At 40.4% G+C, this 23,399-nt stretch overlaps 1 long non-coding RNA gene across 1 annotated transcript in view; it reads left to right on the top strand.

Annotated features, from left to right (window-relative positions):
• Window positions 1-21,514, top strand: part of LOC134299625 (uncharacterized) — a 150,617-nt gene extending 129,103 nt beyond the window's left edge. The window contains exons 3-4 of the long non-coding RNA XR_010006850.1: window positions 15,993-16,095; window positions 18,653-21,514. This is a non-coding gene — a long non-coding RNA (uncharacterized LOC134299625). The remainder of the gene's footprint in view (window positions 1-15,992; window positions 16,096-18,652) is intronic.
• Window positions 21,515-23,399: the final 1,885 nt, after the last annotated feature.

The raw sequence follows: 23,399 nt of genomic DNA, 5'->3' as shown, positions 1-23,399 counted from the left end.
AGCATCAGAAATAAGGTTTGGGGCTGCTAGGGACCCTCTTGCCTCATCTTATCTTTGGGTGAGAGGACACAGAGACATCTTTCAATTTCAAGCATTGAGGTTATTTGATTCTTTCCATCCCCAAACACTTCCAACAGTGATATGGCCATTATCTCCCATCTTTTAAAAAGACTGAACTTAGTTATTTTCTTCTTTCATTCTTGCTCTTATTGAATTGTAATCATGAGATGGCAAGCTGCTATTAAAGTATGCAATTGCTTTTACTGGATATAGGAAATAAATAAATAGTATGAATTGTATCATTCATTCATGCTTTGTCATTCTATCTTGCCTACATTGATTTAGATTTCATGACTGTGAAGTATAACATAATCGATTAGACTCAATCTAGTTTCAGTTCTCCCATAAGAATTTAAATAATTAATTTCATATTAACCTGTTTCAACATAGTGCAAGAGTCTGATTTTTAAAAATATTCAGCACAGTTGCACGGATGGCTACAAAATTCAGCTTTGCTGTTTAGCCAAGTTCAGATATGAACTGGGGAAAAAAGCAGTGCATATCAAAACTCAGCACCTAGTTCAATAAAAGTTATGGTAATACATTTGATACAGAGATCTATCCTAAGTCTCTGCTTTTTTGGCATCTCCATGACTGAAAAGCAATGGATCTGTTTCCTCTCAATTCATTGCTGCTTTTCAATGAAACAAGCAACATTTTACTGTTCTCCATATTGAGTTACCATATATACACATGTATAAGTTGACTTCATGTATAAGACAAACACAGGGTTTGGAGCCAAAATCATAGTTTTCTATGTGACCCATGGATAAATCATGGGTTATTCCGTGGAGAGGGGAAAGTGCCAAAGCCACTTCAAAGAGTCAGCTGCTACTGCCACCATTTCCCATCCAGACATTCAAAAAGTCCAGGAGAAGTGCCATAGCGAATAATAGAAAGGGTTGCTTCTTCTTTTAGGTTCTCCCAGGATTCACTAAGCTCTTGTCTTTCACCACTTTAACTCAGAGAAAGAGATGGTTCCTTTTTTGATAAGAGCTAAAATATAGTATTCACCCATACATACGATCATCTTTTGTCTAAAATGTCTAGACTTATAAATGAGTATATACAATATGCTGTATCTTGGATCTTGTTCACCATGCTAGAATCATAGAGTTGGAAGAGATTGCATGAACCATTTAGTCCAATCCCCTGCCATGCAGGAAAAGCACATTCAAAGTACTCCTGACAGATGGCCATCCAATTCTATTTAAAAGCTTCCAAAGAAAGAGTCCCCACTACAGTCTGAGGCAGAGAGTTCCACTGCTAAGCAGCTCTTACAATCAGGAAGTTCTTCCTAATGTCCAGGTGGATTCTCCTTTCCTGTAATTTGAACCCATTACTCCAAGTCCTAGTCTCCAAGACAAACCTGTTTTCCTGTTGTCATCCTTTCACATATTTATACATGGCTATCATGTCTCCTCTCGACCATCTCTTCTGCCGGTTAAACATACCCAGCTCTTTCGGGCATGGTCTCCAGACTTTTGATCATTTTAGTCACCCTCTGAACACGTTCCAGCTTGTTAATATCTCTTTCAAGAGTTAATATCTCTTTCAACTTGTGGTGCCCAGAAATGGGCACAGTATTCCAGGTGAGTATTCCATGACTCCCTTTGATCTCGACACTATATTCTTGCTGATGCAGTCCAAAATCCCACTGGCTTTTTTAGCTGCAGCATCACATAGTTTGTTCATGTTCAACTTGGTGTCCACAAAGACTCCAAGATCTGTTTTCATATGTACTGTTGTCAAGCCAGGCATCACCCATTCTATATTTTTTACATGTCATTTTTTCTGCCCAAATGTAATATCTTACATTTGTCCTTATTGAAATTAATTTTGTTAGCTTTGGCCCAGCTCTCTAATCTTTTAAGATGTTTTGAATTCTGATCCTGTCCTCTGCAGTATTAGCTATCCCTCCTAATTTGGTGTCATCTGCAAACTTGATAAGCATGCTCTCTTAACTTTCATCTAAGCCATTAATAAATGGAACTCTGGAACTTCCTCCCTAATGAGGTACGATCAGCCCCCTCCTTAATGGCCTTTCATTCTCAAATTAAAACCTTCCTCTGGAGCCAGGACTTCCCAGACGAATGAAAATAGGCACTGCCAGTTTGATATATTTTTGATAATAATTGACAAATAACTTCAGTGGCCGGAGGTTATGAGTATCTTTAATATGGTGCTTGTTGTACGTTAAAAAAAATTGTTTTATTTGATATCTTAATTGGGTTTTAAATGGGATATTATGTTTTAATTGATTATGTATTGTTGTTCAATGTATTTCTATTAATTTTATATGCTGTACACCACTTTGAATCCCACCCACAGGAGAAAAATGGGATAGAAATGAATTAATAATAATAATAATAATAATAATAATAATAATAATAATAATAATAATAATGTTGTATAGTATAGTACTGGGCCCAGGACCGAACCCCACTAGTCCCTTCTTTCCAGGATGAAGAGAAGCCATTGGTGAACACCCTTTGGGTTTGGTCACTTAATCAATTACAGATCCACCTAAAAGTAGCATTGCATAGCCCACATTTGAGTACTTTGTTTGCAAAAAGGTCATGGGGGACCTCACTGAAGGCCTTAACTGAAATAAAGATGTTCTACACCCCCTGTATCTATCAAGCTTGTAACTATCAAAAAAAGAGAGATAAGATTAGTCTGACATGACTGTTTTTGAGGAATCCATGTTGACTTTTAGTGATCACAGAATTCTTTTCTAAGTGATCTCAGAGCTTATACCTCTGGTATAAAGTTAATACTAATTAGCAGGTGAACAGATGCAAAGCAGTCAAATGATATAATGCAAAGTCTGAGTGAATATTTTTCTGTCCTGTATATTTTTACTCTAACATAAGTCCCATTTAATAATGTACAGGAATATAGATCAGGAAACCCTGACACTTATTAACAGTTTTGCCTATACCTGAAATCCCTAAAATGTCTAAATCCAATTGCTGTTGAATAAATGGGACTTCAGTAGTGATTCACCAAGTTTCCATTCATTTGCTCAGCTTTGCTTTGGACTAGCAATCGGATTTAAGTTGTGTTGTTCAAATTCTGTGTTGTGATATTTTCTAATCATATTGTAGATGAAATGAATGTATTATTCATAATAGACTAAAAGTCAGTGTGGTATAGTGGTTTGAGTGCTGAATGGCACTTCTAGAGATCAGGGTTTGATTACCTGTTTGCATCTCATGGAAACTCACTTGATAATAGAAACCCATTTGTGCAAGTCACAGAGGCAAACCTCCTTTAGACAGGTTCTGCCAAGAAACCCCATGATAGGCTCACCTCTTAGGGTTGCCATAAGTCAGAAATGACTTGAAAGGACACAACAGGAAAAAAAATGAGAAAAGGCTGTCAAGAAGTCTTCCTTGATTCCCTCTATATGGCCACAATTTCTAATCTGGAGACCGCTGCGAGAGAAATGCTAATACAAACATGAGATTTAGAAGGAATTGCTCTATAAAATGATGTGTCTACCCAACTGTAGCATATTTGGTACTTGGCATGTTTTGTGTCTTTCCTAGAAGAGGAAATTGTACACAAAAGTAATTACATCTCTTACCAGCATTCAGGGCATTGAAAATATAACTCCACTAATATAGGATTTTCTATTGCTAATGCAGATCTGCTACTGCAATACCCATTTAAGCAAAGGCATCAAGAAACAACTTGCACACTCAAATAGAAGAAAAGGAAACACATTTCAGCATTCCCTTTATTACCCTAAAATCATCTCTTCCTGACGGTGGTTTTGGTATGACCTGTTATAGCCTTCTACAGGGAATATCATGTGAGTGTCTTCCATTCCACTAGAAATAACTTCTTTTGAACAGTCAATTCATATATGGTAAAAGGGCGGGGGAACAGCTATTCATTCAACAGGTATCCACATTGCTGAACAAAGGAATGGTAGGAATAAATGCCCCCTGCATTCGCAATATTCGTTTAAGTATTCCCAAAGTATATCAATAATTAATTACGAACACCTGGCAGAATCCATCTGGCAATATCCCTTCATTATTGGTAAAGTGAATGCTGTTACTGTTCAACGAGGCACTAATGCAGGATCACGTGCTGACAGTAACTATTGAATATATAAAGGCTTCGGTGCCTATATATCACTATCAAAAGCCAGGTGTTGTTCAGAGATACTTTTCTCTGATTTTTTGCAATCAGAAAAAAATGTCGTTTCTTATAAAGTTGGGATATAACATGACATGTAACTGGAGGAAGAAACAAAAGCAATCCAATTTAAAGTAAATACTAACTTGCAATTGTGTATTAATAATATTGGCTGGTATTAGTGACGTAAGCTCTAATTGATGCCTGTAGAAATCAAATTTCCTTTTGTTCATTGCAAAGCTGTTGATATTCCACACTGGCCCACACAAATCACCTATTATCTGCTACAGCTCCACCAATACAGCCATACTCTATTGTGGGGAGCAGGGCAACAGTGAAGGTGTATCTGGCCATGCAACTGTAGTTGAATATACAGAAGTCCCAGAGAGCGATATCTTTGCTATTTGCCTGGCGATAGGAACGTAACTGCATGCTTGTAGCCTGCTCCCTACTACCCAGTAAATGGTTATGTTGGGTTTATAGTAAGGAGAAAATGAATTGGCATGGAGATGAGATGCAGCGTAGGGTATAGGAACGTAACTGCATGCTTGCAGCCTGCTCCCTACTACCCAGTAAATGGTTATGTTGGGTTTATAGTAAGGAGAAAATGAATTGGCATGGAGATGAGATGCAGCGTAGGGTATATCTAGAATCATAGAATCATAGAATCATAGAATAGTAGAGTTGGAAGAGACCTCATGGGCCATCCAGTCCAACCCCCTGCCAAGAAGCAGGAAATCGCATTCAAAGCACCCCCGACAGATGGCCAACCAGCCTCTGCTTAAAAGCCTCCAAGGAAGGAGCCTCCACCACGGCCCCGGGGAGAGAGTTCCACTGTCGAACAGCCCTCACAGTGAGGAAGTTCTTCCTGATGTTCAGGTGGAATCTCCTTTCCTGTAGTTTGAAGCCATTGTTCCGTGTCCTAGTCTGCAGGGCAGCAGAAAACAATCTACACTGACACTATAATGTAGCTTGGAACCAGTTTGGAAGGAACCAGTTTCACTGCACGGGTGATTAGATTGACAGGTCTGGAACTGATTTGAGATGAAGACGGTGATCCCCCCCCCAAAAAAATTTTTCGGGAGAGACGTGCACCAGCGTTCAGAGGCATAGGAGGTGGGGGGGGGGAGGAAAGTTACAGAAGTGGAGATAATTAGTTACCACTCCCAGGAAGTCTACTAGCAAGCCATGCCCTTGGGGCACATTTGGCAGCACACTCACCCAGTTGATCTGAATCCTACAAAGTGCTTCAACAAGGGTGGCTGTCTACAATGCACTCTGCCTATTCTTCCGTAGGATTTGGGATATATTGGGTGGGATATGCAGCAGCAAATTAAAGGGCTTTGCTTGGAGTATCCTGCAACTTTCTTTAATGCCTATACTCTTTAATTCATGCTGTAGTGTTCATTAGCGGTGTGAATTTTGTGGTCAACATAGTTTTGAGTTGCCTTGGAGCCACATTAAATGGTCAGCTGTATCTGTTTTACATCATAGAACATTATGCTCTCTGATCTAGGATCTTGATCATTTTTAAAAAATTGTAATGTCCATCTCTAAGACTGAACACATAACAATTAAACAAGTTAAATGTTGTATTTCTTGATTAGAGAGGTCATAATGAAAGGTTAAAAACTGCCACCAGGATATGATTAATATGGGTTGGATCTAGGTGTATTCATACTTAGATTCAGCAGGATTTTTGTTCTTCAGGACTCACATGTCCAATTGATTTGATTGATTTGCTTGAATGTGCTCTAAAATGAATGAATCTGACTCTAATTCCATAAAGATCAAACATGGCAGTAATAGTATACAAGTTTCTAATTTTCCTGGCACTCACTATCAGCTGCAAGATTTAAGATGCAATCACCATTTCATCCATACAATACTTTCATTTCCCACTCAGACTAAATAAGTATAGTAATTAACATGATATATCCTTTCCCACATAGGACATTCTCTTTACTGTTAACATAGTGCCTGTATCAGGTTATTATCTATCTATTATCTATTATCTTTTTGAGGGAGTTCTCTCAGGTTTCATCACATAGAGAGGGTCCCATCAGCTCAGCATTATAGAGTATATTTTGGAGGGAAATATACTTTTATATACTAGATTTCCCAGATTTCCCCAAGGGGTTCTGGGAAATATAATATATAAAAGTATATCAAACTGGGTTAAAAAGTTTACCCAGTTTGATTAAAGAATGAACACGTGTTTGCCTACACTATGTTCTTTAACAGAATACTTGTTTTTAACACAACTTCTCTTCCAGAATTTTCAATATTTTTGGGTTTGTTCCTGAACTGCCAAAAAAGAGGATCCAAGCAGATTGCAGATTTGCATACAATACTCACATCCTAATTTATATAGATATATACAGATATATGGAGCGAAATTTAGAAATAAGCAATTAAAATGTTTAAGTTAAAACACAGTGACATTCACTACAGTAGAAAAGCTTATGATTAGGTAACCTGTGTATCTATTTGGATTGTTGTCCTGGTGTGGCAGCTATTGAACAACTTCAGGTTCCTTTCTTACTATTTTGGACTAAAACAGCCATTAAAAGAAAGGATGACTTTGAAGAGAGCACTGCCCTCAGACAGTCTTTCAGATAGAAGGTCATCCTACTACATAATATGCAAAGCCATCCCAGAGAAGAACATTTAATTTACTGAGTATTTAGTTGTACATATTCAGTTTAGGGAAAAATAATATTCAAAAATATATGGCAAATATCCAAAACCAGTTATTTATATTTGAAGATGTCATAGGTGGGTTGTTTAAAAGCATATTTGTGAATGCCTGTACAGTCAAGTTTGGATTAAAGAAGTGCAAAAAGTTTGAAATAAAGAAATGTAAAAAGTGTGCATGGACCTAGAGGTTGGCCACCCACAGTTAATATCTAGGCAGTAAAATGAGCAGCTTCACATAACCCAATCTACTCCAGAAGTAATGCTATTACACAAATGTATGATTTCGCTTGCTTTTTCAGCCAGTTGTACTAAGTGAAATGGGTCTAGCCTAGGTAATCTTACATTCAGCTTGTCAGCCCAACTACCGCAGGTGATTTGCAAAATCAGGAGTGGCTCTTTTGGCCTTTTGTAACAGATTTGGTTCTAGATCTGGTTCCTCAATTCAACTAGCCTCCAAAACCAAGAAGTTTCTCTCTGTTCTCCTCCCTTCCCCTACTCCTTTCTTTTTTATCCCTTTCTTCAGGAATCTGATCTCCTTAATTTCAGCACATTAATATGCCAGTGTTGGCCTGCCTGCCTGCCTGCCTGCCTGCCTGCCTGCCTGCCTTCCTTCCTTCCTTCCTTCCTTCCTTCTTTTCTTTCTTTTGAAAAACCAAGTAATATTTCTTCTGTTGGCCACTGCCAAGTCACTTGCTGTCTCTGATCAGACCAGTGAAAAGGCCCATAATATTCCACTGAGAGTAATTAGGGAAGGGAAATGGGGGATGTTGCCCCAGTTATGACTTTAGGGGTGACATAAAAACAAGGAGGAGAAAGACTGAATGGCTTCAAATTTTTAGAGGAAATTGTCTGCACTCCTTGACATTGGTCATGAAATAAATCAATTGATATAAGGACATCATAGTAGAAAGATGTATGAGAGTGTTATACCAAGAAGATGAAGCTGGTGACCACACAAGCCTTTCCTCCTTGCCATGGTTTTCAAAGTTTCTTCCTTTCTCTTTTCCAAGTTCCTTATAATAAAAAAGATGGTTGAACAGAACACACCTGGCAAAATGAATGACAAAGCAATAATATCATGTTGTTGTTACTAGCCAGAGGGGAAACAGCTTTCAGGAAATCATTAAAAATGGCATCGTTATGCAAGTTCTGCCAGTCTAATTAACTGTTACACTGAAAACCTAAAAGTTCTTATCCTACAGCAAGAGATGCAGGAGAGGAAAACTGGTCAATTTTCCAATTCTCCTTGGTAATCAATGGCATTTTTACCAGCATTGTGAGAGTTTGCAATATTCTAACTGCCTGTCAATTCCTTTTGGGAAGAAAAAAACCCAGCCCAACAAAAACCTAATTCTCCTCTCCCCATTTCTGCCCTGAGGCTCACTATTGCTTCGACAATCCATTTGTTTTGTGCTCCAAGAAAGCAATTTTACTGTGGACATAGAAGGAGCACCCACACAAAAGGAGAGATGCTTTCTGTCAAAGCATATGCATACCTTGCAAGCAATTGAATATTGCTTAGGCGATTCCTCGTAGCCTGAGGATGATGGCCCTCCAAGTGTAGTGTCTTGGCGGTGGATGAGTAGGTGGCTGTGACCCGCATCTTCTTCCACGGGGAAGACATTGTTTCCAGACAAAAGGCGGTTCCGGTCAGGATTGGCTTGACTCTCCTTCCTCTTAGCACATTTCTCCCTTAAGTCCTCCATTTGTGCCTCTTCGAATTCTGCAGCACTGCTGGTCACAGCTGACCTCCAGTTACAACGCTCAAGGGCCAGGGCTTCCCAGTTTGCAGTGTCTATGCCACAATTTTTAAGGTTGGTTTGAGTCCATCTTTAAATCTCTTTTCCTGTCCACCAACATTACATTTCCCATTGTTGAGTTGGGAGTATAGCAAAGCATCTTGCTTTGGAAGATGGTGATCAGGCATTCGGAGAACGTGGCCAGTCCAGCGGAGTTGATGGCATAGGAGCATCACATTAATGCTGGTGGTCTTTGCTTCTTCCAGCATGCAGACATTTGTCCGCCTGTCTTCCCAAGAGATCTGCAGGATTTTTCAGAGGCAATGGTGATGGAATATTTCCAGGAGTTGAGTGTGATGTCTGTAGACAGTCCATGTTTCGCAGGTGAATAGCAGGGTTAGGAGGACAATAGCTTTACAAACAAGCACCTTGGTATCCCTACGGATGTCCCGATCCTCAAACACTCTCTGCTTCATTTGGAGAAATGCTGCACTTGCAGAGCTCAGGCGGTGTTGTATTTCAGTGGCCAGATTAATAACTGGAGCAAACTATAGAGAGCGGTCTACGCTCCTGTTCAAGCAGCTCCACTGGTTACTGATAAGTTTCCCGGTCCAAATCAAGGTGCAGGTTATTACCTATAAAGCCTTAAACGGTTCAGGACCTGCTTATCTTTTCCCCTATGAATTGTCCACTTTCCGCCGGGAACTAAAAACATGGATGTTCCGGTGTGCTTTTGAGTGAATAGGTCCACTAGACATGTAACTGTTTACAAATTCATACTGCACTTTATCATTGTCCCTAACTCTATATGTTATGGCATTTTAATGCAACTATTCCCATGCTCTTCCCCTGTTCGTCCTTATTCTATTCATGGACTTTACCCAGAATTTTTTGCACTGGTAACTCTCTGTATATGTAGTAATTGATGTTCAGGTTTTAAAGTAATTGTTGTGTTATGTTGCTTATTTTTATTGCTATATTTGCTATATGCTATATACATTTTAATGATGCTATGGTGGTGGTGCAGGGGACATAAATCCTCCTTCTAAACAATAACTTTGTAGACACATGATGTTGCGAATATGATTTAAAAAGTTAGGAAAAATACATTGAAATTCTGATTAAAGAACCATGTCCTTTGTTAGCTGCAACAAGATAAGGGGAGAATTATGTAATAATAATGCATCAAAATATTTTATATTCCTTTTAAATATTTTCTGTAATGACCATATGATCATATCCTTTTTTTCTCTTTTGAAATTTCAGATTATGTCTGGTTTGAGGAATTGGGATTCCCACAGGGAATTGATGCCATTTTTTTCATGTCAGGAGCAACTTGAGTCGCTTCTGGAGTGAGAGAATTGGCCATCTGCAAGGACGTTGCCCAGGGGACGCTCAGATGTTTTGATGTTTTTACCATCCTTGTGGGGGGTTTCACTCATGTCCCCGCATGGAGCTGGAGCTGATAGAGGGAGCTCATCCGCACTCCCCGGGTGGGATTCGAACCTGGCAGCTTTCAGGTCAGCATCCAACTTTAAAGTCACTTAGTCCATTACACTATCTGGGGGCTCCATTGATGCCATTGAAGGGTCTCATATCCCCATTCTTCCCCGTCAAGAGAGAGTATATGTTTCTGAATTGCAAGAACTTCTAGTCAATAGTGCTGCAAGGCACCACTGACCACACTGGACAATTTATAGACATAGAGGTTGGGCACTCTGGCAGAACCCATGATACGCATATGTTTCGCTACTCATCTATTTCTCAAGTAAGTAGTTTCATGCATTGTTAACATAAAAGTTTTAAAGATTTTTTTAAAAAACCACCCACATCAAATTACAGTTCAACTCAAATAAATATTTATTTATTTAAAAATATAAAATTCAAATAAAAAGGAAATTGCAGTCTTGAAATTTTCTATAAAATAAACTGGGAAAGGGGAGGGGGGGAATAAAGTCCCTAATAATAATCTGAAAGAACTTGCACTAATCAGTTGGCAATACTTTGGCTATTGGACCTTCTTCTGCAGACAAAAGATATTTTGCTATGGCAATACATAACATCTTCTGAAAAGTTTAGGCAAAATAACAAGAGTGCAATGCTGAAAGAGCTGTAAGTCATACACACACTGGGTAAAGCAGTACTGCTTAAAATTGTTTAGCAGATCACTGTGAAACACTATTACAAATAATCAAGTTACTCCTTTCCTCTTCCTGGGGACAGAAGCCAATTAATTTGACTAGTAATCTCATCCAAAAAAGGGAATTAAACTTATGTCAGGGTATGCAAAAGCACGATTATTAACCTCTGTTCCAATGCAGCTGGCAAACCTATTGAGCATTTTTAAAGCTTCAAATATTAATTTTCTTTGAACTTTTTTAACCAAGTGCTGCCTTTGGGGCTATATTTAAAGTTAGATGGATTGAGTTCAGAAATTTTAATTAAAATTATTCAATTAACCCAAACAAAGCTGTCGTGAACAGCTAACACTTTCAGAACTCGGGTAAATAATTATTAAGCAAACAAATTCTTTCAGAAATCTGAAGTCAATAAAAAATCTAATTCTTTACTTATTTGCTTTATTGAAGTAATTAATCACTTATGAAGCAACTTAATTCCTGGAGCAATAGCAGCCAAGTGCAAGTGTTAGATAACTGAAACCATAGAGAGGACACAAGGACATAGATGCTGCCCCTGCCTCCTTACCCAGCTCATATAATGACTGGTAAGGCCTGAAGAACACACATACCTTTGAGCTGCCTGTCAACTTATGACTTTCATAGGGTTTTCTTGGGCAACAAATAGCAAGAGATTGCTTGCTATTACCTTCTCCTGAACTACAGCTTATAGCAACTGATTTTCCTTGGAGGACCACCATACAAGCCTAACTGCTTAACCTCCAAGATCAGTCACAATGTAATAATAACTATAATAACAATAACAACAATAGTAATAATTTTATTTCTTATCTGCCTCACCCCATGGCTCAAGGCGGGTAACAGCACAGTTAAAAACACACAAATACTATATAAAAACTCTACAAGCACACATTAAAATTCAGTTCATAAAAGATACAGATCAAAACATTTCTGTAAAATACACATTAATCACACAGGACAGAGACCAAAACACATTACATGAGTTTAAAATTAATGCTTTCAACTGGCTGGGTAGGCCTACTGGAAGAAATAGGTTCTTAGATGGTTTTAAAATTTTGACAGCTGATCTAACTGTTGGAGCAGGTCATTCCACAGTTGTGGGGGGGGGGGGGGCTGATGAAAAGGTCTGCTGGGTGATGGTGGCCAATCAAGTTCTGGCTGGTTGGAGCAGACATCCCCCAGGGGACCTAAGCGTTCAAGGCAATCCTTTAGGTAACCTGGACCCAAACCACCTTGAGCTTTAAAGATCAAAACCAACACCTTGTACTTTGCCCAGAAACTAATTGGTAGCCAGTCTCATACCAATTTATGGTGGCTCGTGTTAATTTACAGTGGCAAATTGGACAAAGGGGGCCTGGCAGGGTGTGGTTGGTAGGAAGTAGGGAAACTGGACATTATGGATGGAAGATATGGCCAGCAACAACATGATATAAACAACGCAATGACAATTAGAAGGATAATAAAATGTGCAACTTAAATGTGTGTTCTGATCAGTGATCAATAACGTTCTCATCCAGGGTGCACAAGGTAACTTTACTTATAACATGGAGGACTGTGATAGCGTTCAGTTGAGCATGCTTAGATTACCACTTTTCAGTCAATGTGAGAAGGGCATACTTGGAAGATGTAATTCCATCACACATGGCTTATGTCCCCCTTAAACTTTGTATGGAGCTGTTATCAAGAGATAGCAAGAACATTCAAACAACATAAGAATTCTGCTGATTTGAACAAGGTCAATGGAATCTAGATTCCTGGGCAATATCTGAAGATTGAGTATACATGCTTCCATGCATCCATGTCTGACAAAATATATCCTTTCTAGATATTTTCTAGGTCCTCTAGCATGACCCTGTGATATTCTTGGGTCAGAAGTCATTCATTTCAAAAGAGTTTGGAATTATCCATCGGTTTGTGTATCCATACAAAGTTCCAAAGTGTATCATTTGTGGATACAGGGGTCATACTGGAATAAGTCTAAAAACTGGGCTGAGTATTAAATACTAGGAATGGAAAGAATAATGAAGAAAATTAAAAAAAATCAGGGTGGGCAAACTTTATTTGTTACTTGCCACATGTGAAGGGCTGTTGCTGGAGAGATGCATAAAGAGGGACAATTCTACAATACAGCTTCTGTGTAAGATTATTCAGTGCAGTAATTTTTATAACCTATCTGATATCCCTTCAGGTCAGTGAACATTATGGAATAGTGAGTCACATAAATGGGCTATTGGGCTTGTAATATCAAACTTGCCAAGAATACTTGCATGCAGGAAAATATTTCTACTGTCCACACAAACTCCATTGTCTGTAGAAAAGCAGGACATACATACATATAATTGCCCTGAGCAGAAATGCAGAAGAAAAGAAAAGCATAACAACCAAACATTAAAATTAATATACCAAGCAGTTGTATGAATTGCATTTATAAAGCAAAAGGTAAATAAAACTTATATATATATATATATATATATATATATATATATATATATATATCTGCTTGCATTGGAGTTAATGCAAGCTTTATCACACATGACTAGTGCTTAAAGAGTAGGCAAAGAATATACAACTTACTTGAAATCCTGTAATTTCCTCCTGCAGAATTCTGGCGTTTGTAGTTTAGGGGAGGGGACTTTAAACTGCTCGCAGAGAGGTCTTGGGTCTCATTATACTACAAGCCCCAGAATTCTGCAGGAGGAAATCAAATGGGATGCATTTGACTATTCTTTAAGTTCTAGTCTAGTGTGATAAAACAGACCTGGAACAAATAAAGCATTCACATCTTCTGAGAAACAGCACTTCCCCAGAATAGCGCACCTGCAGTCTTGTTTGAAAGGTATATTTATTCTAAGACCCCTAGGAAAAAAGGAGTTTAACATATGAGCAGGATCAGTTGTACCATCATTCTGAAAGATGTGGCTACATTGGACTATGGATGCAGAAACAAACAAAACCATGTGCATCACAGTGTGTGTGGTTTTGTGTACGCCATACACCTTCTAAAGGTGCATCCATACTGTAGAATTAATGCAGTCTTATACCACTTTAAGTGCCATGGCTCAATATTATGGAATCACCAAACGACAACTTCCATGATTCCACAGTATTGAGCCATGACAAAAAATTGTATCAAAGTACATTGACTGTACCCAGGGCTGGCCCGAGATAATTATAATTATTAAGCAGGGGGGAAAAATTGCGCCCCCCCGCGCTGTGGGAGGCATGGCCATGTGTGGCAGGAGGCAGGGCATGGCCAGACCTGGCCCCGCCTCCCGTGCCCTGGCCCCACCTCCCGCGCTGCTTGCCTTGACCCCGCCTCTCACCAGCGTAGGAGGCGGAGCCAGGGTGCGCGGGACGGGAGGCAGGGCTCTGCCCAGACAGGGCCCTGCCTCCCGCCCCACACGCCCTGGCCCAGGCCAGTCGACCAGGAAGCGGCGGGAAAGTCCCCCCAGGCTGCGGTCGCTGTGGCCTGGGGGGACTTTCCCGCTGTTTCCTGGCCAGCTGGGCGAGGGCGAGCGGCGCGGGAGGCAGGGCCAACCCTGGCCCCACCTCCTGCGCCGCTCGCCCTAACCCCACCTCTCGCGCAGCGTGGGAGGCGAGGCCAGGGCGCACAGGATGAGAAGTGGGGCTTTGCCCAGACGGGGCCCCACCTCCCGCCCCGCGTGCCCTGGCCCAGGCCAGCCAGCCAGGAAGCGGCGGGAAAGTTCCCCCAGGCTGCAGCGACCTAGGGGACTTTCCCGCAGCTTCCAGGCCAGCTGGGCAAGGCCAGCTGGGCGAGAGCGAGCGGTGCGGGAGGCGGGGCCAATCCTGGCCCCGCCTCCCACGCTGCTCGCCGTGACTCCGCCTCTCACGCAGCGTGGGAGGCGGGGCCAGGGCACATGGCGTGGGAGGCAGGGCACTACCCAGACAGGGCCCCGCCTCCCGCCCCGCGTGCCCTGGCTTGGCTGGCTTTGCCCAGCTGGCCAGGCTGCAGCGGCAGAGCTCACTTGCCACCGGACAAGCCTTCCTGTTTGGCGGTGAGTGAGCCCATGGTCCCCGCCTGGGGGGGGGAACCTCCACGGCGCCCCCGGGGACCGTGCGCCCGAAGCGGCTGCCTCAGTGGCCTCCACTTTGGGCCGGCCCTGATTGTACCATGAAGATGCACCCTGAATGAGCCTGATGACCTTGCGTTTTATGGAAAATAGACTTTCACTGATAAGAGCTACTAGTCTGGTTGCATTCTGTCCATGGAATGGATTGAGGGGCAACTTCTTGGCCTTTACCTTATGTGGTCCCAAACTATTTAGCTGTTTGTGATTCCTTTATTTTATCACTTTTTAACTTATTTATTATGCAATGCTTTTGACATGAAATAAATAAACCTTATGTGGCAAAGTGTCTAGGGTCCTGTAATAGTATAGGCAGGAGATAGCATCCAAAGAAAAAGGAATAGCATAAACGTTACTGTTCTTACAATAGTTCAACAGTTAGTTGGTCCAATAGCGGAGAATGGAGGTCATTGGCCTAAGTGCACAAAAAGATTATGCCTACCAGCTGAATGGAACATCTGAAAAAGGGCTTCTTAGATAGAGAGGAGATTTCCCTGTCCATCATTTTTCCTACCTTGCACAATCAAGTAAAGTTTGTTTATCTGATTTTTGTTTGTTTGTAAACTCAGTTATTCGTCCACTCGTTAACACAATGGGGCTGAAATAATTTAAGATGCTAATACAGACTCAGTCAATGTTAAAAAGACTTCTGAGAATCAGGTGGGCACTGACAATAATTCCTTTGAAGTTGGGTTTCACATAATATGCTAAAGAGATTCTCCAAAGATTCCTTATAAGATGAAGGAGTCTAGATTTGTGGAGTTTATCACTTCAAAATTCCAGATGGGCTATTAAGATAAGGAAAGGGCAAATTTGCATTTGACAATCCCCTTGAACAAATGTTTTCCATAACAAAGGAATTGGGTGATAATTACTTTTGAGATCTACGTGCTCATAACACCAAGGGGTCTATGCAGGAAGTTTGTAAATCTAAGGAAGCTGGTTTATGGCATTGTTACTTTGGACTTGCCCTGGACTTTGACAAGATGTTTACATCTCACAGCTCCCAAACTGTGGATGCAGTAGGAGTAGAGTCATGATCTGGTTTGGTTCCACTGGATAGTTACCCTTACTGTTGTTGTTTGTCATCGCAGTGGTGGGCTTAAAGCTTCAGAAACTCCTGGCTTTCAGTGGGCAGTTTGCTGACATCAGAAAAGGCACGTACAAGACTTGGAGATGAGATGGGGAAAGGAGGCGGTAAGTATGCATTGTGCTCAGTCCCATTGCGCTTTTGGACATCAGCCAGGGGGTCCAGAAGTGCAACAGTAGAGCCTGATGCACATTGGAACACTCTTGCTAATGCTGTGTTATGCATCTTTCCAATCATTTACGACCTTATCACATTGACTTCTTGGTCCATCCTAGGACGGAGCCAGGACGGAGACTGCTGGAGCCCTTCACATAATGCAGGGCTACTTCTGGTGGGGGTCCATCTTGGCTCCAGCCTGGATGCATCTAGGACTGAGCCCAGAGAACACGGGAGGCTTTCCGTATTCTGATTACTTAGAACGGGGCCAGCGCAGGGGGAAGCTGGGCAGTAATGCAGTGTGTGGAGCGATGGTCTCCCCCATTGCTCCATGGATTCACCATGCTGCTCAGCAAATCCCCTATTTCCCATGTTTGGGACCTCAATGTGACTAGGTCCTGAGTGGTTTCTCTATGGTATTCAATGCAGTAGGCATAAAGCTATGCAATGTAGACCATGATAGAGGATCCTGGCTACTTTGACTTGCAAACAAGGTTAAAGATGGTTACTATAATTCCCTGCCCAGTTGTCTTGCTTCAAGATGTAAACCTACCTTTGACTCAATGAAACAACTCAAGAACATAGATTCTAAGGACTGCTAAGAACAGAAGGATTGCCTCCTGCTGTGATTTGGAAACTCTAGGTTGCCACAGTTCTTGTGAGCACAATTAGGGGAAGGAAAATTATTTATCCCATCCATTACCATACTTATCCCATCCAATCAGCCATATAAATGAAGACACTTGCAAGCAGAAGGTCTACATAGATGTCTCCTCCATCTGTTCATTGTAATTTAATCTTAAATAAGCATGTATAGGAAACTGTCCATGGCCTTTGTTGTTCTTGAGTAGGTACAATTGCACTCACTGTCTTAATATGTGTGGTTATGTGCTCAATCATTTAGTGCACTTCTGCTTGAGGGGGTTCAGATACCTAGTTAGAGCACTTTTTTGGGGGGGAGGAACTATTCCTCCTGCTCTAATCCTAATGGGGGCAAAGTTTAAGCCTCATGTCCCACTTTTCTTAGTCCATGACTGAATTTAAATATCTGATCATGGAATGATAAGTCCAGGAGATGATCACATACATAGGTTTCTCATGTAAGAACATAATCAACAATTTTCAAGATTTGGACTATAATCTTGTGCTTAGAGAAACTATAATCTTGTGCTTAGAACGTAAAAGGAGACACAGAAAAGTGGATGACAGTCCTAGGCTATTAATGGGCTTGTTCTCAGCATTAAGAGCCTGCATTGATCTTAATTGCCTTTATATACTTTACTGAGACAGTAAAAGTTTGTAATGAGAATTCATTGTAATATACTCAAATGTTTCCTACTTATCCCCCCTTGTTTTAAAAAAATCCTTATAGGAATGTTAGTTTTATGGAGAGCTGTCAGCTGAATAAATCCCATTTATTGGTAACAGGTATTCATCCTCCTTAAACCATTGATTTATTGGTCCAGTTTAGCCTGCTATGCTGTTTCTTGTAATCTACACAAAGAAGTAACAAACAAATGCCGGTAGGGCTTCCATTTTATAAGGCACTAGCCTCTAGAGGGCTACAAACAACTCTTTATTAGCTCTACCTCACAGTAGTAACTTGCTGCATTACTGTTTTAAGACACAGGGTCACATTCCCGCTGAAGTATTGCTGTGAAATGTCAGCATATAAAAATCCCAACCACTCCCCATACACTTCTGCTTAAATTATAACATTTTATGCAGCTGCAGAAATCAACTTTAAAAACGTATTTAGTAAGCATAATTTAAAGCTTTGAAAAGGCATGCCCTTTCTGATATTGGGAATCTGGTTGCTAAATGCTGTATGTCGTTAAGACAGACGGGGTATATTTTAGCAGCCTATTTTTCTTTGAAAGTAACAACTTCAGTCAAAGCTGGGCAAAGAGAGGTTAGATGTTAAAGCTTTGGGAATCACTTTATGCTAATGCAGATATTAGCCTGAAATATAGTTCCTTTCATATGACAATCTAACTTTTAAAATTCTTAGTAATAATGAGGCTCTGATACGTAAGAATCTTCCTGTTTTAAATTTTAAATATTGAATTTGAGAAGTAGGGTTAACTCTAAGGGTTTGGAGAAACACACACACGGGGTGGGGGTTGGGGTGGGGGGGGAGGGAGAGGGAGAGGGTATTTCTAGGTAAGGAGGTAGTTTTAAAAATGAGATAAAACATACACTAAGATGGAAAATAACGGGGGTTTTGTATGCTTCCACTTCATTAGTATTTCAAAGGCTTTCTACTACTATATGTAATTGGAAAGTCTTCTATTGTGGGAATCATTTTTGTGGAACCTGGTTCAGCTGCACCATTTTCAGTTTCGCACCATATGGTCCATGGTAAATTCTACAATGGAAAATGTCTGTGGTGCCCTCCCCTTTTCCTGAATTTTCTAAGCATGGACTTGTTTTGTTTAATGGTTAAGACTGCCTTGCTTCCACGCATTCCCACCAAACAAAGACATTTCCAAATATCCTTTCTTGTAGATCCATATATGCATTGCAGTTTCCATTCACTGATTCCTTCCAAACTGGATAAAGCAGAAGAAGGAGGTTTCTCTCAAGGCGCCTTCCTTCTGTATCTCGCTGACATGCTTGGTAACCTCACCACTGGAACAAAAAAAGTCTGTAGGATCAGGAGCAAGATATTTCACCCGACAGCTGCAGTAAGTATAATAAAATGCAACAGGACATTAAAAAAATCCATTATTGCTGCTTCCACTATCATCACTTCAAAAAAGAAGAGAAGCAAGGAAGAAGGCACTGTTTCAGGGCAGGCCTTCTGGAATGGAGAGGTAAGATATGGATTGTGGGGAGAGGGCTGGAAGAGCCAAGAATGCTTTTCTGGTTTGAACCTGTTCTGAATTGGAAAAGGAATCAGGGGAGGAGGCTGGCTCTCTTATCCTCCCTTTATGTTTGGGAATTTCTGAAGAGGATGCCACTGGCATCCCAGCAGCAGTAATCCATGGAGGTGACTGATAGCCGTTATTTTCAGGCCATTTTTTAGACTACAATGAACAGAAAATGGTACACGGCCACGATTAATGAGTTCAGCAACATGATCTACCTTTCCTTTGTCAACATGTTAAAATACACTTGTATTTTGTTTTCTTTGACTTATTTATTCAGTATTTCATATCCTGCCATTCTCTTCTTGAGCAGAGCTTGAAATATGAATTTAAAACCACATGTTTTAAGTAGTAAATTCTGGAAAAATTCAATTAAAATATAATTTGCAGAAATGAAAAAAGAGTCAACCTGCAACAATGGCTATAATTCAGCAAAGGTAGCTGAAATAATCTTTTCTTATTTAACTGTCCCAAAGTTCCTCTAAGAATGTAAATTTAACATTTTCGGAAGCCTTGGTGTGTCTACTGAGATGTTTCTATCAAAACTGAGGTTTTAATTAATTATCACAATATAATCTACAATTCAGCCTGAGCCCTGCCACATGCACAATGGAGGACCTTCTCACAGTGGCACCAGAGGCACTGGAAGTGGCCAGCTTCTGATCGAAGAAAATTTAGTATAATGCCAAGTTTTTAACTTTGTGGTTTTTTGATACATTATAACTGTATTCTCAATTTGCTTCTGACACATCAAATAAATAAATAAATCTTAATAACTAATGGGTAGCTTCCAAGATAATAAAAACTACCAACATCTTGTGGACTTGTTCAACATTTTGGGCATGGACAAATCCTTCTCCTCTGGCCTGGCTCTGGATTCTGTGGCCAAAGTGGATGGGCCATGTGGCTCTGGAAAACCAGGATTCAAATCCCCACCAGGCAGCCTTGAGCAAGTCACAGGAGGAAGACAATTCCAAAGTCCCTCCTGTCAAAAAAAAAAAAAAGCCATGATAGCTTCACCATAGGATTTTAATAAGTCAGAAATGACTTGAAGACACACAGCAACAACACAACCAAGTTTGGAATTGGTGCAATTCAGCCTAAGTTAAAAGAAATTGGATGAAAAAGAAAATACATTTGTTACTGTAATCCACCAACCATGAGGAGGAGCTTAGAAAAAAGTTAGTCCTTAAGGGGAAATAAAAAAATCATGTGGATTATATTAACGTTAGCATATCCTTTTACCTAACATCAGCAGTGTGTAAGATCCAGGTAGCACAGCAGTATAACATCTAACGATCCATGTAATGTGGAATCTGCAGATAACAATGTAGCATCCCTAGGTGAGCAGTTCATCTTTTATCACTTATTATGGCAAGCAAATGGGAACACATAATGTGTATAAACCCGGGAGGACCAGAGGAAGCAGGTTGAGGAAGATGTTATAGCAAAGCCTGCAGGATTATACTGATCCATTTAGTGACATGCCTGTTCTATAAATCATGACTCTCATAGCAACATTTCCTTTATTTATTACAGTTACATCCACATCCGAACATGGCACAAATATTAACTAATGCAATACTAGTTATGATCCATTCATGATCCTCCTTATGACTCTCCCACAACATTATTCTCTTCCTTGGTTATAAGTTTTTTGAATTACAGTCTTGCACACAATTACAAGTGAGTTTGGAAGGTTATTTCAGAAAGCAATCAGCTATCATTATAATTCCAAACTCACCCCCAGTATATTTAAAGTTTTTCAAATGTAAGATTTTACTTCCTAGTTTCTCAAAGGTAGTTAAAATAGCTGACATTTTAATTTCTAACACACAACTGAATGAAACACTGCAAGGTACTACAATATTAATTTGAACCATATAAAACTTGCGGACCAAAAGGTGCCAGGTTCAAATCCCAGGAGCGGAATGAGAGCTGGCTGTTAGCCCCAGCTCCTGCCAACTTAGCAGTTCGAAAACATGCAAATATGAGTAGATCAATAGGTGCCGCTCTGGCAGGAAGGTAACAGCGCTCCATGGAGTCATGCCGGCCACATGACCTTGGAGGTGTCTATGGACAACACTGGCTCTTCGGCTTAGAAATGGAAATGAGCACCAACCCCCAGAGTTGGTCACAACTGGACTTCACGTCAGGGAAAAACCTTTACCTTTTACCTTTTAATATTTCTTCTTGACCATGACTAAGGCTGTACCTCTGTAATTATAAAAGTAATATTAAACAAGATGGCTTGCACTATAAATTGAGTCACTTTGTCATCATAATGCAATGAAGTTTCTTCTATTATTGTTGGACACAGTGAGTTAATTGCACATAAATGTAGTGTCCTAAAGGATGGATTATATGGAAGAAGGCAATCCTGTAGGTAACCTGGACCCAAACCACATAGAGATTAAAAGGTTTTAGCCTACACTTGGTACGTTGCCTGAAAGATAATTGGCAACCCGTGGATAGACTTTGATATGGGTGCTAGATTTTCCTGTATTTATTTATTTATTTATTTATTTATTTATTTATTTATTTACAGTATTTATATTCCGCCCTTCTCACCCCAAAGGGGACTCAGGGTGGATCACATTACACATATAAGGCAAGCATTCAATGCCTTAACATAGAACAAAGACAGAGACAAACGCAGCTCTGAGCTGGCCTCGAACTCATGACCTCTTGGTCAGAGTGATTTGTTGCAGCTGGCTACAGCTGACTGCTCAAAAGCCTGCGCCACAGCCCGTAACCAATCTGACTGCCATTATTTTGAACTAATTGGAGTTTCTGAACTTGATACACATGGCAAAATCACACTGTGCTTTTTGGGGTGTTTATGGGTTGATGGGGGAAGTATTTTCAAGTGTAGATGGTTGAATCCATGGATGGGGAATCTGTGAACACAAGGACTCATTATATATTCTGATTCCTATTTTTGTTATTTAGATATATTTGTCTTTAAATAGAAAAATACAATAGCATCAGCACCACCACCGCCAATATCTTTGTCACCATCATCAAATTCAAGCTCAGTAAACCCTTCTTTATTGGACATTCCATAAACATCACCAAAAATCAGCAGCAAAATTAAGAACTTGCACTTTTAAAAAAATTGATTACATCCGATGGCATCTACTCTAGTTTAACTGCTATCCAGAGGCTGTGTTTCACAAAAAGTGTGACAGCACACCAGAAGGGAAATGATATTTATTTTCTTCTTTCCTGCCACCACTCATACCAAAGTTTCTGTCTCTCCATATGGCAACTGACCTTTTCATGGCTTCCAATGGCATTAATGTAATTTTGCAAAAGGTTCCTCTGCTATACTAGCGGAAAGACTTTGGGCTGGATGGGAAGCACCATGATTTGCATCTAACCCACAAGTAAGATGTGAGGGTGCTACTGGCAAAAACAAAATAGTTCTAGTTGATGTTTCTTCAATGCCTTCTATCCCATCAATCAACTTCCTCCCCACCCGAAACTTTCCTCTGGAGAACTAAGACAAGTTATCATATACCCTGCAATTATTGGGCAGAAGTCTACAGTTGTAAAGAGTGACACAAAAATGATATGTTCTTGCTTTGAACAAGCAGAATTGTTTTCTTGTGCTATTCCAAAGGTACAACTAAGGACCCTGTCACATTAGCATATGGATTCATCATGCATCGTGGCAAATCTGTGGGATCCTGGTGGGGTGTGTGGAGAACCCATCACCACATGCCCCACATCACCCGACTTACTGCTGGCCCCATCCCATGGGGGATGCATCTGCCTCCTGGCTTGCAAAGGAAACACAGGAAACCTCCCGTGCTACCACGGTGGTGGTATACACCGTTTCCTCTCTCCTTTTGCCTTGCAGCCCCGCCAGAAGTAAGTGTATGTTGTATAATGGGCTCCGTGGCAAAAAGGGAGAGGAGCCAGCATATGGTGGGCAAATTAGCCCGTATGATGAGGTCATAAACGTCAGCCACCACAATCCATTAGCAAGCAACTACCATCCATTAATAGTTGAATGGCACGCTACATATATTGGTACAAGAGTCCTTGCTACTGTACATACATTTATTGATTTATTTCCCACATTTATACCCCACCCTTCTCACCCTGAAGGGGACTCAGGGTGGCCTTACAACAGGCAGCTATTTGATGCCATACACATACAGTATATGTCCATAAAATAAACAAATACGATTAAAATCCAAGCAATTAAAACATCAATAATTAAAACATCAATTAAAATCACACAATCCAAACATATAACAAAAGGACTCTTCTCAGGGAAAGTTCTGTACTTAGGAAAACTGCTTTTTGATAGACAGATTTATTGGTTTTATACATAAATAGTAACTAACCAGTGTAAAGTTCTGAAAGATCTGTAT

Source organism: Anolis carolinensis, chromosome 1 (genome assembly GCF_035594765.1).
Source record: "Anolis carolinensis isolate JA03-04 chromosome 1, rAnoCar3.1.pri, whole genome shotgun sequence".
NCBI classification, from domain to species: Eukaryota; Metazoa; Chordata; class Lepidosauria; order Squamata; family Dactyloidae; genus Anolis; species Anolis carolinensis.
The sequence above is the reverse complement of the archived record's forward strand: the minus strand, read 5'-3'. Positions and strand labels throughout refer to the sequence as shown.